The sequence below is a fragment of the Pteropus alecto genome, unplaced genomic scaffold (genome assembly GCF_000325575.1).
Source record: "Pteropus alecto unplaced genomic scaffold, ASM32557v1 scaffold184, whole genome shotgun sequence".
Taxonomy (NCBI): Eukaryota; Metazoa; Chordata; class Mammalia; order Chiroptera; family Pteropodidae; genus Pteropus; species Pteropus alecto.
Genome location: NW_006436278.1, coordinates 309,690 through 325,247, shown reverse-complemented (window position 1 = coordinate 325,247; position 15,558 = coordinate 309,690). Strand labels below are relative to the sequence as shown.

The window sequence follows — 15,558 nt, the reverse complement described above, 5'->3', positions numbered from 1 at the left end:
AGAGTAAATAAAAACTTCATGTTTTACTTATACAAGTCACAGTTTACCCTTTTGTGAAGAACAGCAAGGCTTTTCTGAAAATGTGTACTTACAGAATGTCATACTGTGTAAAATGTTATGAAGAAATCAATTTCCATTTTCCTATACACTTCTCTCAACATGCTGCCCTTGCAAGCATCAAGTGGGTGTCCTTCATTGTATACACCTCAAGCCACGAAGGAATTAATGGATAAAAGTTTAAGATGAGCAAACTGGCTAATCCATATTTGCAGTGTTAAACAACTGAGGCCTGGAGAAACTTCAGGGCAAGGGTGGTAAAAAAACAAAAACAAAACGAAACAAAAACAGTGAAAGAAGGAAGAAACAGGTGTCAGATGTCTCCTCTTCCATCCCTGTTTATGAAATTAGGATCTCTAACCTCCATAAAGAGGAGAGAAGAGAAATTAAGCCTAGGAAAATGAGAAGGGGCAGAGGTTTTACAGGATTCATGAGGTAGCCTTTTTTGGCAGATATTGGGTGTGAACTTTTGAATATTAGAATTCATGCCTGAATCGTGAAACATCATCTGTACACCTGGAAGAAAATGGACCTGAGAACCTGCCTGGACATCTTTTCATCATGGCAGGGTGGCCTGGCTACAATGACTGGTCAAGTGACAAACTATGCTGTGGGGTACGAGAGTCTCATATTAAAGATAATCCTGCCATATCCTAAAATGTCCTCTAATGATTTCCACCTCCTGGTAGTCATGCTTTTGTGTAATCCCCTCCTCTTAAGAGTGGACACAATCTGTGACTTGCTTCTAACCAACAAATTATGGCAAAGGTAATGGATATCACTGCCATGACTTGGTTACGTTATATGGCAAAGGCGATGGGGTGTCATAACTGTAACTATGTTATATTATATAAGACTCTATTTATATAAGGCTTCATTTTAACAGACTGGAATGAGAGACTCTCCTTGTAGGCTTGAAGTAAGCAGCCATGTTGAAGAAGCCCGTGTGGGAAAGAACTACGGGCGGCCTCTAAGATATGGAGGTAGCCTCTAGCCTCAAGTAAATATCCAGGGCTCTTAATAATGTAGTTTTAAGAAAATGAATTCTGCAGTTGCCTGAATGAACTGAGATGTGAATTCTTCTGCAGTCCAGACTCCAGAAGAGAATCTCAGTTCCAGCAGACATTTTGATTGCATCTTTGTGAAACTCTGAAACAGAGGACCCAACTAAGCCATGCTCACAGACTCCTGGTCCACTGTCAATGTACTTGCATTTAGCACTGATACGTAATGGTACAAAAGTTTATGCTGTGACAGGAAAGAAAAAGCATGAGCCAAATCAACTTCTCCATCATACTGACATTATTACTAATTCCCAATACAGAAATCTGCCCTCTGACAGAACAGTCTAGAAAGCACCTGCACCCCACTTCGCTCTCATGCAATGACTTTACATACATGTGTCTATGAAATGACATTTATTCAGTGCTCACCACATTCAGTAAAATAACTTGTCCGAGGTCACACAGTCAGTAAATTAAAGAGGTATAATTAAAAACCAGGAAGGAAATGCAGGTAGCTTGGCTCAACAACCTCCAGTCTTAACCATTATACTGTGGTATATCTCACGACACAGTTGGGAGAGCAGCCATCCTCTGGGACTCCAGACATATTGCTCCAGGCCAGTATTTCTTTAATACTGGAATGTCTATGATGATTATTTAATGTTTTATTTCTGTGTTAATGATAATCTAAAATACATTAATAAGCATATTCTGCATTACTTGAATTATTATCTAAAAGAGTTCTACCCATATATCGGTGCCCCTGCATTTCCATTTGTGTTTAAATGACACTAAATAACCACCTAAAGTGACATTTTCAGACCTGTTGCCCTTTTTCTTCAACTATGACCCACAGACTCTTGGGCACCTATAATTTTCATGAGATAACTTGCCAAGTTTATAAAATACTCACCTGGCCTAGGATAAAGGTCAATCACGAACAAGTCAGAAAAATAGGACATTGCATACCAGACTTAAATTCAAAGTAGAGAGCCTAGAACACAGGATAGGTACTTTGGTCAGAAGTAAGAGGTAGGGACCTACAGTCACCACCTCTACCCTAAAGGACCCAGGGTGCCTGAATGAAAGAGCAAGAGAGTGAGCGAGGATGTGTACGTACACACACACACACATACACACACACGCGTACAAAGGACTATTTTGATTATAAGGAGGAAGAAATGTGACTGGGAGATAACTGAGAGGAGGGGAATTAGGGACGTTTCTGAGAGACTAAGCTCTAGGTCTGAGTCTCAGCACCACTGAGGAAACAATAAAAGAGTCCAATCTGCTTGCCCAGAACCCTAGATCTGGGAGGATGATTTAATTATAAATCTCAGACCCTCTTTACTCAAAGCATGGTCCCTAGAGCAGCAGCAGCAGTGCATCTGAGCTTATCAGAAATGCAGAATCTCAGGCCCCACCTCAGACCTACTGAATCAGCATCTGCATTTCAACATGATCACCAGGTGATTGCTATGCACAGTAAATTTGAGAAACATGGATCTAGCACAGTAGTTCTCAGACTCCAGCACTTATTAAAAGGAGAGCTTATTAAAAGGAGAGCTTATTAAAAAACAGATTTTGGATGTCCAACTCTGGTGCTTCTGATTTAATAGACGTAAGGTGGAGTCTTTCTAATAAGTTCACAAATGATGCTGTTTCAGATGCTGCTGCTCTGAAGGCTAAACTTTGAGAACTCATATATGGTGTAACTACACCCTCTATCTTGTTGTCCACTGCCACTCATATATGGTGGCAGTGGACAACAAGATAGAGGGTGTAGTTACACTTCTGTTGTATTCAGCGTTTGAACAGACGATGGGGTGAGCCTGAGCCTGCAGGTGGAAAATGTCAGTTGATTCAGTCTTGAAGAATTAGCAATATTTGAATGGTCTTTATCATTTGAATGTTATATATCATTTCTTCCTATCCATGAGCAGGCCTTGTACATTATTTTAGTAATTCCTATACACCTTGTATTAGTCAGGGGTTCTCCAGAGAAACAGATCCAATAGGATGTGTGCATATATATGTATGTATGTATGTATGTATGTGTATATATATGTATACATATGTATGTATATATGTATGTATATATACATACATGAGAGAGAGAGGGAGGGAGGGGGAGAGAGAGGGAGAGTAAGAGAGAAAGAGAGAGAAATTGAAATTGACAGATTGATTATAAGGAGTTAGCTCATTTGATTACAGAGACTGAGAATTCCCAAGATCTGCAGTGAGTAAGATGCAGACTCAGGAGAGCTGATGTGTATTTCCAGTCTAAAAGCCTGAAAACCAGGAAAGCCAATGGTGTAACTGCTGGTCACAAAGCTGGCAGGCTAGAGACCCGATCCAAGAAGAGTCAATGTGTCAGCCTGAGTCCAAAGACCAGAAAAGACCATTGGCACAGCCGAAGCAGTCAAGCAGGAGGAGCTTCCTTTTACTCAGCCTTTTTTGTTCTATTAAAGTCTTCAAGTAATTGGATGAGGCCCAACCACATTATGGAGGGCACGCTGCTTTACTCAATCTACTGATTCAAATGTCAATCTCATTGAGAAATACCTTCACAGACACACCCTGAATAATGGTTGGCCAAACGTCTGGACACCTGGTAGCCCAGTCAGATTGAGATATAAAATTATTACAACCCCACAGTTTCAGTTGCTACTGTGAATCTTTTAATCATTGAAACCTCATTTAATTGGTTGTGGTGGTTATGTTGAAATGTTTTTGGTACCTTGAACTTGTATGTACAAATTGCTGACAAAATCTTCTTCCTAAAATTTATTCCTTAGATTTTTAAAAATTTTCTATGTCAATAATCATATCATCTACAGATAACTTCCTTTCTTTCTAAACAATAGACACCTTATTGCTTCTTGTTATCTGAAATTTTATGAGTGGTTAGGAGTGTTGAATTCCTAGCCAACTTCTTGATTTCAGTTACAGCTATGGGACTTATGGTAAAATCTTAAGTTATCTCACATATCTGTATCTCAATTATATCATGATAGTTAGACCTGGCATATATCTTCATACTGGTCATACCTTGAAGCACCGTTGTGAAAATTAAACACAGGAATTGAATTAAACAAAGTGGATGGAAACTAGTTATAATTTCTCTGGCTTTTATGTCTCTTTTTCTCTGGCACAAGGGTACTTCCCCTTATTTCAAACTCAGCCAGATAGTAAACAAATTTTTGTTAAGCGTTATCCAGAATTTCTTTGTTTGTAGCACAATGGACCCTATCAGTATCAGTTTACTCCCCCAGATTTCACAAAGTAGCCAGGGTCAGTTTTCTTTAAATTGTAATCTAAGTTTGACCAAGTTACCAGGGGTCCTAGTTACAAAGGCAGATTCCCTGACACCCTAGACAACACCTACTAACATAGAACTTTGGAGTATGATTCCTGGAAACCTGCATTTTAAACTAAAACATGGTACTTTGGGACCATAAAGTTTAACAGGCACTTTTTGGAATTTCCAAATTAGTGCTCCAGGATGGAAAAAAAAAAAAAAAAAAAAAACAACCAAAGCCCTATCAAAGAGTACCAATGATACAGATTTCTTTACTCGATTTTCCATGTGAATAAATTCTCAGTCTCACAAAGCGAAGGGAGAAATCCTCAAAATGCCAGAGTAATTGTGCTTCTTCAGAGCATCGTTGACTTTCTGATTCTGCTTGCTTCAATAATGAATTCCTAAGTCTTTGAGTGCTTGTTGAGTACACTCCCGTAGCAGAGCTGAAACAAGCAAAGCAATTTCAAGCCGAGCAGAGAGACACTGGACTCCAAATCTGGTATGGTTTAGGTGAAGACAAGAAGGAGAAATTTTCCACTTTGACCTTATTGGAGGCTACAGTGACACTCTATTCCATCCGTTTGAAAAACCTTCTTATACCGATTAAATGTGGTGTATTTTAATTTAGCTTCTAATAAGTTTAAGTTGTATAGTTCAAAGCTTTTTGTTTTTAGGAGGCATTCTCTACCACATGACAGTTTAGTACCTAACCCGGTAAGTTCAGTGGCTGCTAAGGGACTATTCAGTGCATGCTTGAACTATCAAAACTATACCTTCAATGGACACAGAGTTAAGGTTAAGAGATGCAACCAGGCAGCTGGGAAATGTCCTTATGAATGTGAGAAGATGATCACAGGTGGACTGTGGGGGCACAGTGCTTATGAGTATTTTTTTTCTTTCTTTCCAAATTTAATAAAGAATCAGGTATGCTTAGCATTCAGCTAACTAATTTTGAACTCTGGGAAAGAAACTCAACATCTTGTTACTGCTCATTTGTCAATAGAAGGAAGACTCCTCCCAAACAGGCAACAGCTGAGGACAGAGATATGAACAAGAAAAGGCAGTCATAAAACATCTCTGAGGGAACCAGGGGAAGTACAGGAGGCAATGATACCACTCATACAGAAGGAAGATTCTGCCCATTGAAAAATCTTGCCCCATCCTGATCTCACAGAGATTCTAAATAAATTCTTGATTCTTCCCAAGTATTTTGAGGACTGAACACATGCCATGCCTTCCCATGCACTACATGCCAGCAACTAAGAAAATACATGCGTGAGCGCGCGCGCGCACACACACACACACACACACACACACACACACTCCTGAGTGTTTACTGGGAGTCTAGGTAAATGAAATAATTATTTTCCAAGTACAGCATCCCTCAGAAGCAACCAGTCCTTAGAATCTCTAAACATCTACTTTTAAACTACAAAAGCTTTTCGCGGAAAATTAGCCAGATATGTCAGAGCTGAAACCATTATTACAAAAGTTTAAACTATTTTAAGGAAAGGAGTAGAGTTGGAAGAAATGTTATTTAGAGAAGATGGTGGTTATACTTAGTAATGGTAAAATTAAGTAGCGATTGATTGATAAGAAAGATCAGTGAGTAAAATACGAAATTGACCTTAGGTATTGGGTTCTTTTCAGTCTTGCTTTAGATCATAACCTATTAGATAGGTCATTTATTTACTACTGAGCAATTTTCATAAAGAAAAATTTAGATACTTTCCATTCATAGGCAGAACCTCTCAGAGAGAGCTGCTGCTGCAAAACCCTTGAGCACACTTTATCACATGTCCCCAAACTATGGCTTTCAAGGTTCATTTTCCTAGGGAAGGTCTTAATGCTGAAGGATTGGGTATGGCCTTGGGCACCTTTCTTGCATTTCCGAAGGCCCTTGCTTGCTGATCACTGGCTCCCCCTAGTCTGGCCTCCCCTGAAGCATCCTGAGTCAGCGACACTCCCTCAGGCCAGGCCAGCTAAGTGTAAGGTTCTGTGGTATCTCGTTTTGCTCAGTCACCTGAAGAGAATCTTATATATAAAAGGAGGCTATTAAGATATAGACAGAGAAGAAGCAAATTACCATTTCTGGGGGGAAACAAAGATGAAAACAGTATTCCTCCCTTTTTCTGCTGTGTTTTGATATTTCTAAAATCCAGGAAGGAAGGCTCAGGCAGGGAGCAGAGGGACTGGAGTGGAAACTGCTCTTCACAGTGCAGAGTGGGGCTGAGTGAACAAAGTAATGATGACGCTGTGTGTATTACGTTGGATCTGAGAGAATGTCTACTCGTATGATGACAGTACAGGAAAGTCACACCCAACCAGATCCAGGTGAGATGAGAAAGAGATCGGAGAGGTGGTACCCTATGATCTGAATCCTCAGGGAGCAAGAATCCTCAAGGATATCCTTGATAGAATAAGGGGGAGGAGCAATGCAGCCTAAGGAGTTGCGGGGGAGTTGAAAAGCACAGGTGTAAATCGATTGGCAAAACACATCTCAACATAGTCAGAAATCTGAGATAGGAAGATGACCTCGGCAGAGTAATCAGCATGAGGAGAAAGCACTTTTTCTAGGACATTAAGAGAGGGGTAACTTGTGAGGGTTACCCCTGCCCCAGTCTTCCTGAGACCCCTGTGAGGAAGCCAGCCTGAGAGAAAGATAGACACCTGGACTAGCATGGACCTTTACATCCTTGACGGCTCTGCCAACAAGGGAGCCAGCCCCACCTCAGGCTTCTCATTAGGTAAGGGAGTGAACGTCTTTAAGGGGAAACTAGTTTCAGATGGTCTTCTATTGCATGTAGCCAAATACATCTTGGTCAGTGCAGGCAGGATGGAGGAGTCATGAAGATTCTGTAGAGCAGTAAATTGCAGAAGACACCAGTACTCAGAGACAGTTCATTCATTCACTCATTCACTCCATTCATTCACTCATTGGACAAAGACTTCCTGAGGGCTTACTATGTTTTTGACACTGTTGTAGGAGCTGGGACTTCAACAGTGAACAAAACAGACAAAGGTCCTGATTTTCTAGAATTATATTCTATCAGGGACAAGATAATAAACACAGTAAATGAGTGAATTTGAAAGTCTGTTAGAAAGTGTTGAGAGCTATAGAAGGAAATAAAACTGAGGAGAGGGTTAGGGAACGTGGAAAAGGGATTAACCTCCAATAGAGTGGTCACTAAAGTGTTTGTGTTATTTTACATTGGGTACTTATCTTAAAACAGACCTCGTATAAGGAGCTTTAAAAGAACTTTTTCATGTAATCCCTACCTCAACTCCAATGGGTACTTATCATTCCATCTCATAGATAAGAAAACCGAGGTTCAGAGGTGAGAGAACTTAACTGAGGTCCTGTGACTGATGGGTGGCAAAGTGTGGCCTGTGATTAGCCTCTATTATCCACACAGGTTTTCTGGCCTGGAGTCAAGGATTCAGGAAATTACAGGGTTGATGGCTGGATCCCCTTCAATGAAGAAGGACTAGAAATTCTGACACACATCCCATAATATTCCAGAGAGGGTTAGTGTCCACCACTCTGACATGGGAGAGACTGTGTGGATGCTGAGGCTAGGAGAGCCCTGCCAGAGGGAGCCATCTGGTCATCTCAGACAAGGGAGCCCTCAGGTTTCTATTCAATTCCTATTCAGACCAGTTCCTTAGTAAATCAATGACCAAAGTTTCATTGGGAAGACATGGGATATATTCATTTATTTGACAAAAATAGTAGATAGCACTTGCTATGTTCCAAGTTCTTTCTTAAGAGCTTTACAAATACAAATTTATTTTAACTCGTATAATAACACTGTGAGGCCAGTACTGCTATTGTTGTCACAGATGAAGAAACTGAGGCCTAGAGAGATTCGATAACATGCTCCATGTCCCACAGCCAGTCAGTTGCAGTGCCAAGATTCGCACTATGAATCCCAAGTATGGATGCTTCATTTGGCATGCTGCCATGGGAATTTTAATCCTAGAAGGAAGACCAAAACTGACTTTATGGGGTGTTACCATGTTTCAAGGACTGCAGCAAGCACTTTAGATGCATTCATAAACTTTGGTTAAGTTTATGGACTAATCTGGAGAAGATCCGACATAGTTAACGTATTGAGTTTCACCATTCAGAACACTGTACAGATCTTCATTGATCCAATGCTTGAGTATGTCCTCAGCAAAGTACTACACTGTCTTTCCTGCTGCGGGCCCTGTACTATATAATTCTATTTCTGGTTTTTCTCACAGCATCCTCAGGAAGCAGGTGTTATAACAAGTGCCATATTATAAATGAAGGCACCGAGGCTCAGCGATATAAACTGATTTGTCATAGGGCATGCCTGGAAATGGTGAGTGGCGGAGCCAAGACATAGCGGAGACTGATATGGCTGTTTCTGATATTTGTGATGTTTATTCAAAGCTACATGACATGGCTCCTGGAGGTGCAGAGTCCAGGCATGATGATGATAATGACACCGATGACGATGATGACAATATCAATCATAATCAATCATGATCACAGTAGCAATCATAACTGCTAACTCACACAATCAGTGAGCACCAGGCTCTGATCTAAGCCTCGTCATACATTAATCTATTTGCCCTGTGAATAGATACTATAGTACCCCATTCTACCAATAAGGAAACTGAGGCACAGAGACGCTAGGTAACTTGCCCAGGGTCACAGAGGTCATGAGCACAAAGCTGGGATTTGTCACCAGGCAGTCTGGCTCCAGAGCCTGGGCTCCTGAGTGTGACACTAAGGAGGAAACAGTCCAGAGCTCAGTGTGGGGCAAGCAGCCTTGGAGAAAGTGAGCTGCAGAGATGAAGGGATGTGAATGGGAAGATTTACTCCTTGGAAAATAGGGGCCAGTGGGAGTGATTAACATAGTGATTCCAAGACTTTGGCATTTCATGAGCTAATAAAAAATTAAAACCTGGGTAAGCCGCACACTTATTTGGTCAATTAAGGACATTTATTCAGACATCATGTATCATCTACTCTCATCGATATTTCATAAAAGAAAGGACTTTTTAAAACGAAAGAAGGAAGAGGACATCTTCTCAAAATCTAAACTGAGACTCACTGCACTGGCTGAATTGTCCTTCATTGCCAAGGACAGAGATGCTGGGAGAATGACATGAGTGGAGCGTGCACACTGCCCAGAGCAGCCCTGACACGTGGTCAGTGCTCATGGAATGGTGGTCGATTCTCTTTATAGTGACCCACAAGAAAAGGGGAAAAGAAAGGGCTTTCTTGGGCTGTCCATCAGTGCCATTTGACGATGTGTCTGTGCATCCTCTAACAATCATCTCCAGTACCAGTGGAGGACCTTGGCCCATGTTTAAGAAATAAGAGATGACCTTGTTGGCACCTGGGAACAACTGAGCTTTTTAACCTTTAACTGAAACTGTGGTTTTTCCTCCAAAAGATACCAGGTAACAGTGATGGCAAATGCCTGTCTGACTCACCCTCCTCCTTGGAGACTAGCTCATCACTGAGGGCCTCTGCTGTGGGGACTGTGGGGAACCCCTGACCCAGCCAAGCTGGGCCGGACATCTTCCCTCTTGTCGAATTCTTGGGTAAGGGTCTCTAGCCTGTGATGGCATTGGGGTGAGAAGTCAACGAAAATACAGTCCTGGGTGGCCATTTCCTGCCTCAAGGCTGCCCGTGAAAGAAAGTCCAACTGCAAGAGAGATTGAGAGTAAAGATGGAAAATTTGCAGAGAAAAGTAGAGACAAGGAATCTGTGGGCCTCAGACAGTGAGAACCAGGCCGGCCAATTCCTGTCTACCACAAATTCACTGCAGCAGAAAGACCAATCAGCAGAGACTGGCATGAGCAGACACAAAGAGAGAAGCGATGACAAGAGACCCATGGCCAGGACATAGTGTGGGTCCTTTCAGTTCTTGATTTCAATCTCTCACAGGGCCTAGCTGGACATTCTGCCCTTGGCTTCTGCAATATATCCCCGTTCCCTTCCAATAAATTCTCCCTTTGTTCCACATCATATTGACAGGGACTCTGATTCTAGCCCCACCAATTTCTGGTGGAGACACAAGGAGATCAGGCAGGATGTGAGACCAAAACAAGGCAGGGGAGGGGAGGGAGGGCAGGCCTCTCCATGTCTTCTGGGCTAGCCAGGCCTAGAGAGCAAGGGTAGATTAGAGGACACTGCAGGCTCCCTAAGGGGGCATGAGTGAAGACCTACCCAGTGAGAGCAGGCTGTCTAGGTCTGCAGCATCACCTCCTGGTACAGGGTCCTTTAGGCTCCGTCCTCTGAGCCAGGACCTCCAACTGAAGGTCAGGCCACATCCTCAAAGGTCACCGATTCCTAGAAAGTCAAAGAGAGGCAGGGATGTTGGTCTTATGGCCATAGGATGGGATTAGAGTCTGTCACTAAGTAACTGGAAAAGATCCAGGGGGACCCAAAGTCTGAATCACTGTGCTCCTCCCGAGGGCCTAGCTCTGTGATGGGCTCAGCGGGGGTAGACAGACGCTGCTTTTGCACAGAATGCAATTGTGTCAGAGTGAAAAGTCTTCGACGGGTGAAGAAGCCATTGGAGAATGACACAAGACAATAACAAGTCCTCGTGTCGTAAGAGGAGCAGACAGTAAGCACTGGAGGACATCAGAGGAAAGAGGACATAATTTTAACAATAATCCCAACACCAACAATGGTTCACAGCAGCAGCTGCCGAGTCTTAGTGGTCCTTACCGGGAGCCTGGCTCCATGTTGAGCACTTCACATGCCATATTAAAGTGATGAAATGTCCCCAGCACTGGAGTCAGACCCCTAGGGTTGAATCCCACTCCTCGAATCTGACATTTGCTAGCTGTGTGACCTTGGGGATGTCACTTCTTTTCCTTGAGCACCGATTTCTGTATCAATATACTAATAGTTCCCACTTCACCAGGCTGTTGTGACAATGAAAGAGAAAATGCTCACAGGGCAAACACTGGAATGCTGGGCACATGTCTGTGTTTTTGCATCTTGGACTAAATCTTCCCACAGCTCATGAGGTTAACACTGTTATCATCTCCTTCACACGGTCAGCCCACTAAGGCTCAGGGAGAGTCAACCGAATGTCAAACAGTCACATGTCTAATAAGCAGAGATCTGAACCCAAGTCCCAGTCCATGTCTCCTCCACTCACCAGTGATGGTGAAATGAACATCTAGCAAATGATCTCACAATCTTGCCCTTGGGGACTATCTCAGCAGATAGAGGAGGCCCTCAGCAACCAAACAGGCCCTTGCAGGCCTTCTTGAACAATGTATATCCCTACCTTTGTGCATGTGGTTCCCTCTGCCTGGAATGCCCCCAAGCCCTCCTCATCCCTAAACCTAATCTCATTCTGCAAAGTTGACTTCAGGTGTCACCCCCGGCATCCCCCGTCCACTGTATTGTCATGGTTAAGAGTGGAGGCTCTGGTGGTTGACATACTGACTTTGAGTTTCTACGACTTAAGAGCTGTGTGACCTTGGGCAGGTAACTTCTCTGAGCCTCAAGTTCCTCTTCTATAAAGTAGGGACAATAATAGAATCTCAAGAGGTGAGAGTTAGACAAGATGATGCATATTAACTGCCCCGCTGTACATATCAAGGGCTCGATGAAGGCCAACTCTTAAATATTGTTTGGTTAGTAGTATTTTTCCCATTCGCTCCCTCAGCAACCTGGAAAAGCTCAACCCAGCCTGCATCTTTGCTTCTGTAATTGTGCCAAATTCCCTGCACAAAAATGCCAACATGAGGGCAGGCAGGGACAGGGGCTATTTTAGCTGAAACTGCCAGGAAAGTCCTCTTCAAAGGAGTAGCATTTTAGCAGAGCCTGGAAGGATGTGAAAGGGTGGCCAAGGGGAGATCTGGCGAAGGTGTCTCAGTCAAAGGGAACTCCACGGGTGAAGGCTGGGAAGTGGGAAGAGCTGGGCATACTCAGGTTGGCACAGCTGGATGGCAGTGAGCAAGGGAAGAAGAGAAGGAGACAAGGTCAGAGATGGTCCCCAGAATGGGGCCTTTCAAGGCCTCACAGGGAGTTTGGACTTATTCTCAGGGTGATGCCAGGCCCTGAAGAGGAGCATCATACACCCGTTTACTGGGCCCATGTTAGAGACCAGCAGTGCTCTAAGGCCTGGGGTTAGAGCATGAGGGGAGCTCAAACTCCAGGGTTGGAGACAGATCATCCCTAAGAAAGTTTAGAACTGACCAAGAGAATCCCGAAGGTAAGAAAATAAGATTGAGGAGACAGGAGAGATGAGGGGCAACTTTCTGTGGGGTGACCAAAGAAGGCTTCTCAGAAGAGGGGACACTGAGAGATCCTGGAATGAGGTGAGAGATCGAGCCATGTGGACAACAAAGGAAAAACTAAGGCAAGTTCTGACAATAATCAGGGCTATGGTGAGAATAAAGAAGATGGCTGCCAGAGAGTTAACTGGGCCTGGCACATGTCTACAGCCAAATGGACATGACACCTGGGTTCAAATTAAAGTTCTGCCTGTGCTGCGAGAACCTGCACAAGGACCCAACCTCTCTGTGCCTCAATGTCGTCATTTTTCAAATAGGTATAATATTGGTATCCATCTCATAGGGGTGTTGTTGGTATCAAATGCTTTACTAGAGGGATCCCCAACTCCCAGGCTGCAGACCAGTACCGGTCCGTGGCCTGTGAAGGAACCAGGCCACACAGCAGGGGGTGAGAGGCAATTGAGAAAGCGAAGCTTCATCCATATTCGCAGCTGCTCCCCAGCACTAGCATCACCACCTCAGCTCCACTTCAGATCATCAGGCATTAGATTCTCATAGGAGCACCGGTCCCTGGTGCCAAAAAGGTTGGGGACCACTGCTGTAGAACACGTCAAGTGCTGAGAATCAGCTTTTACTATTCACGAGGTTAAAACTTTGGTAAATACTTTTGGTACAAATAAGGTGAGGAACTTTTGAAAAATGTGGGTGGCTTTCCTACTCTTTAAGCATTTAAGAGAATGTGACATTTAAGACTTTTGATTCGAATCAAATGTTTCAAAATATCGTAACTTTGCAAACAATTAGTAAGAATTTGCAGAAATTTATCTAGTTAATTTCCTAAGTTTTAAATTTTCATTGTGGTTTTATTTAGAGATATGGTTCAAGAAGCAATTATTTCATAAATAAATCAATAAATTCTGAGGCGGGCCTGAGCAGGCTAGTGGGATGCTAGGTCTTTCAGCAATGCAGCCTGGCTTCTGCATGCTCCCCTGAAGAACCTGCTCAGGGAACCTTCCAGTGGAACACTGGATCATCTCCCTCTGCCAAGGGGCTCAAAGAGCCAGAGGTGCTGATATACTCTTGCTCTGGTCTGGCCTGGGTTGCTCTACTGGCCTAGCTAACTTTCTCTTGCTCATAGGGAGCAGACACAGGTCCTGCTGAGCCCACAGGGCAGTGAACATACACCATTCCACAGCTCGGTCTCTATTCCTGTCTGGCTCCTTCCCCACCATACGACTTCCTTCTGTCAGCTAACAGCCAGAACCCACTGGCACTAAAGGTCCCCTCCGCACTGGTGGCAGCCTCAGGGATGCCTATCCCATGTGTCTATCCTCCAGCCCTTCCCTCTTCCACTTCAGACCCATGTGAAATGACATTAAGACTCCCTCTCCTAAATCTGATCCCCAGGCTATGCCCTGGTCCAGGTCTAAAGCCCCCCTGGACCTCCCCAGTGTAGACCCCTCCTAAAGCTGCAGCCTTGCTTGTCCAGCTGTCTCTCTCTCTATCTCTCACATACACACACATGCTTCTGGAATCTCAGAATCACCAAGTCCAAAATCCAACCTCTAACCTTCCACCCACAACCTGCTTACTCCATGCAAGTTCTCCATCTCCATTCTTCCAGATGCTCAGCAAAATTTTTCAAAAGAAAAGAAACAAACGGAAAAAAAAATTCAGGATGGGCTTTCATTCCCTACTTTCGGTTCAAGCATCTGATGCAGCAGGAAACCCTGAGGGCTCTATCCTTAGGCTCCTGAGGAATAGGATTACCTTGGCCTCCTCTACTGCCACGACTCTGGTCTGGATCCCATCATAACTCTCCTGGAGTCTACTGCAGCAGCTTCCTCCTTGCTCTCCCCACATCCACCTACATCGCAGCTCCCTCCAGGCCCTAATCTTCCATAAGCAACCTTTGGGAAACTTTGAAAATGACCCAGAGTGTGTCCCTTTTCTGTTCACGATGCCTCATGGCTTGGAGCGCCCTAGGAGTGAAGGCCCAGCTGTTCAGGTTGCCATTCCAGGTGTGACTCCTCCCACCATGCTCTTATTCCTTGCAGCCGCCGCACGCATCCTGGGGTTCCCCCGAGCTTTCCCAAATGCTCCTGATTCAGGAGTGCATCTAGGCCTTAGCACAAACCGGTCCCTCTGCCTGCAAATATCTCATATCTCTCACTGGCTGTCAGATATGGGGATCCCACTCACGAGCACCCCACTGTCCTGGCCACAGCGGCCTGGGTTCAGTGATCTGAGCAGGAGCCCTCATTCGGGGCTTTGAAATTCGGGTCGGGTGACGACCTGGGAATGGCAGCACCCACCTGCGCCAGGTCCAACAGCGCAGCCGCCGCCATCGGAGCCTGCAGGCGGAGTGTGGCCGAGAGCAGCGGGCGACAGGGCGGGAATCCGGGATCCGTCGTCCCCAGCCCAGCCCCAGCGATGGGTGACACTGGGCGGCGACACTGCCCAGCCTCAGACCTGCCCCTGTGCAGGGGGGAAACGCTTTCTCTCCCGTCACCTCGTATATGACATAGTGCTCCGGAGCCTCTCATCCGGTGGCCCAAGCCCAGGACAGATGAAATAGCCGCCGCGAGAACATGGCCAAAGTCCCGCCCCAAAGTGGCGCGGAAAGCACGGAAACATCCCTCTCCCGGTTTTCCATTGGCTCACGGTGGAGAGCCTTCTGGGTAGTGTAGTTCCGCAACCCAGGCAAAGTGCAAGGACCTGGGAGCGAATAAACGTAGTCTCATTCAATACATACGGATATCCTAAGGCTTTAGAGTCAGTTTTGTGAATATCATTATTTCCAGTCGGGGACAAAAGACTTCAGACAGGACCACAGTGGCGATGGTGGAGGAAGCATGCCAAGTGGTCCTGAAGCAGGTAAACAGCGGGCTCCTCGCTCTGGTTCTTTCAGAAGAAAATAAAAGAAAGAAAGAAGAAAAATAAAATAAA

The 15,558-nt window shown here is 44.4% G+C and overlaps 1 protein-coding gene across 7 annotated transcripts in view; it reads right to left on the bottom strand.

The window, feature by feature from the left end:
- LOC107195659 (putative MAGE domain-containing protein MAGEA13P) overlaps window positions 1–15,200 on the bottom strand; it is a 104,743-nt gene extending 89,543 nt beyond the window's left edge. For 6 of the 7 annotated variants that reach the window (XR_001516869.2, XM_025046683.1, XM_025046684.1 and 3 more), the window contains exons 1-2: window positions 14,925–15,200; window positions 10,577–10,699 (exon numbers count right to left, since the gene is read on the bottom strand). The gene's annotated coding sequence lies outside the window, so the exon portion shown is untranslated. The remainder of the gene's footprint in view (window positions 1–10,576; window positions 10,700–14,924) is intronic. The other variant, XM_025046687.1, reaches the window with a different exon arrangement.
- Window positions 15,201–15,558: the final 358 nt, after the last annotated feature.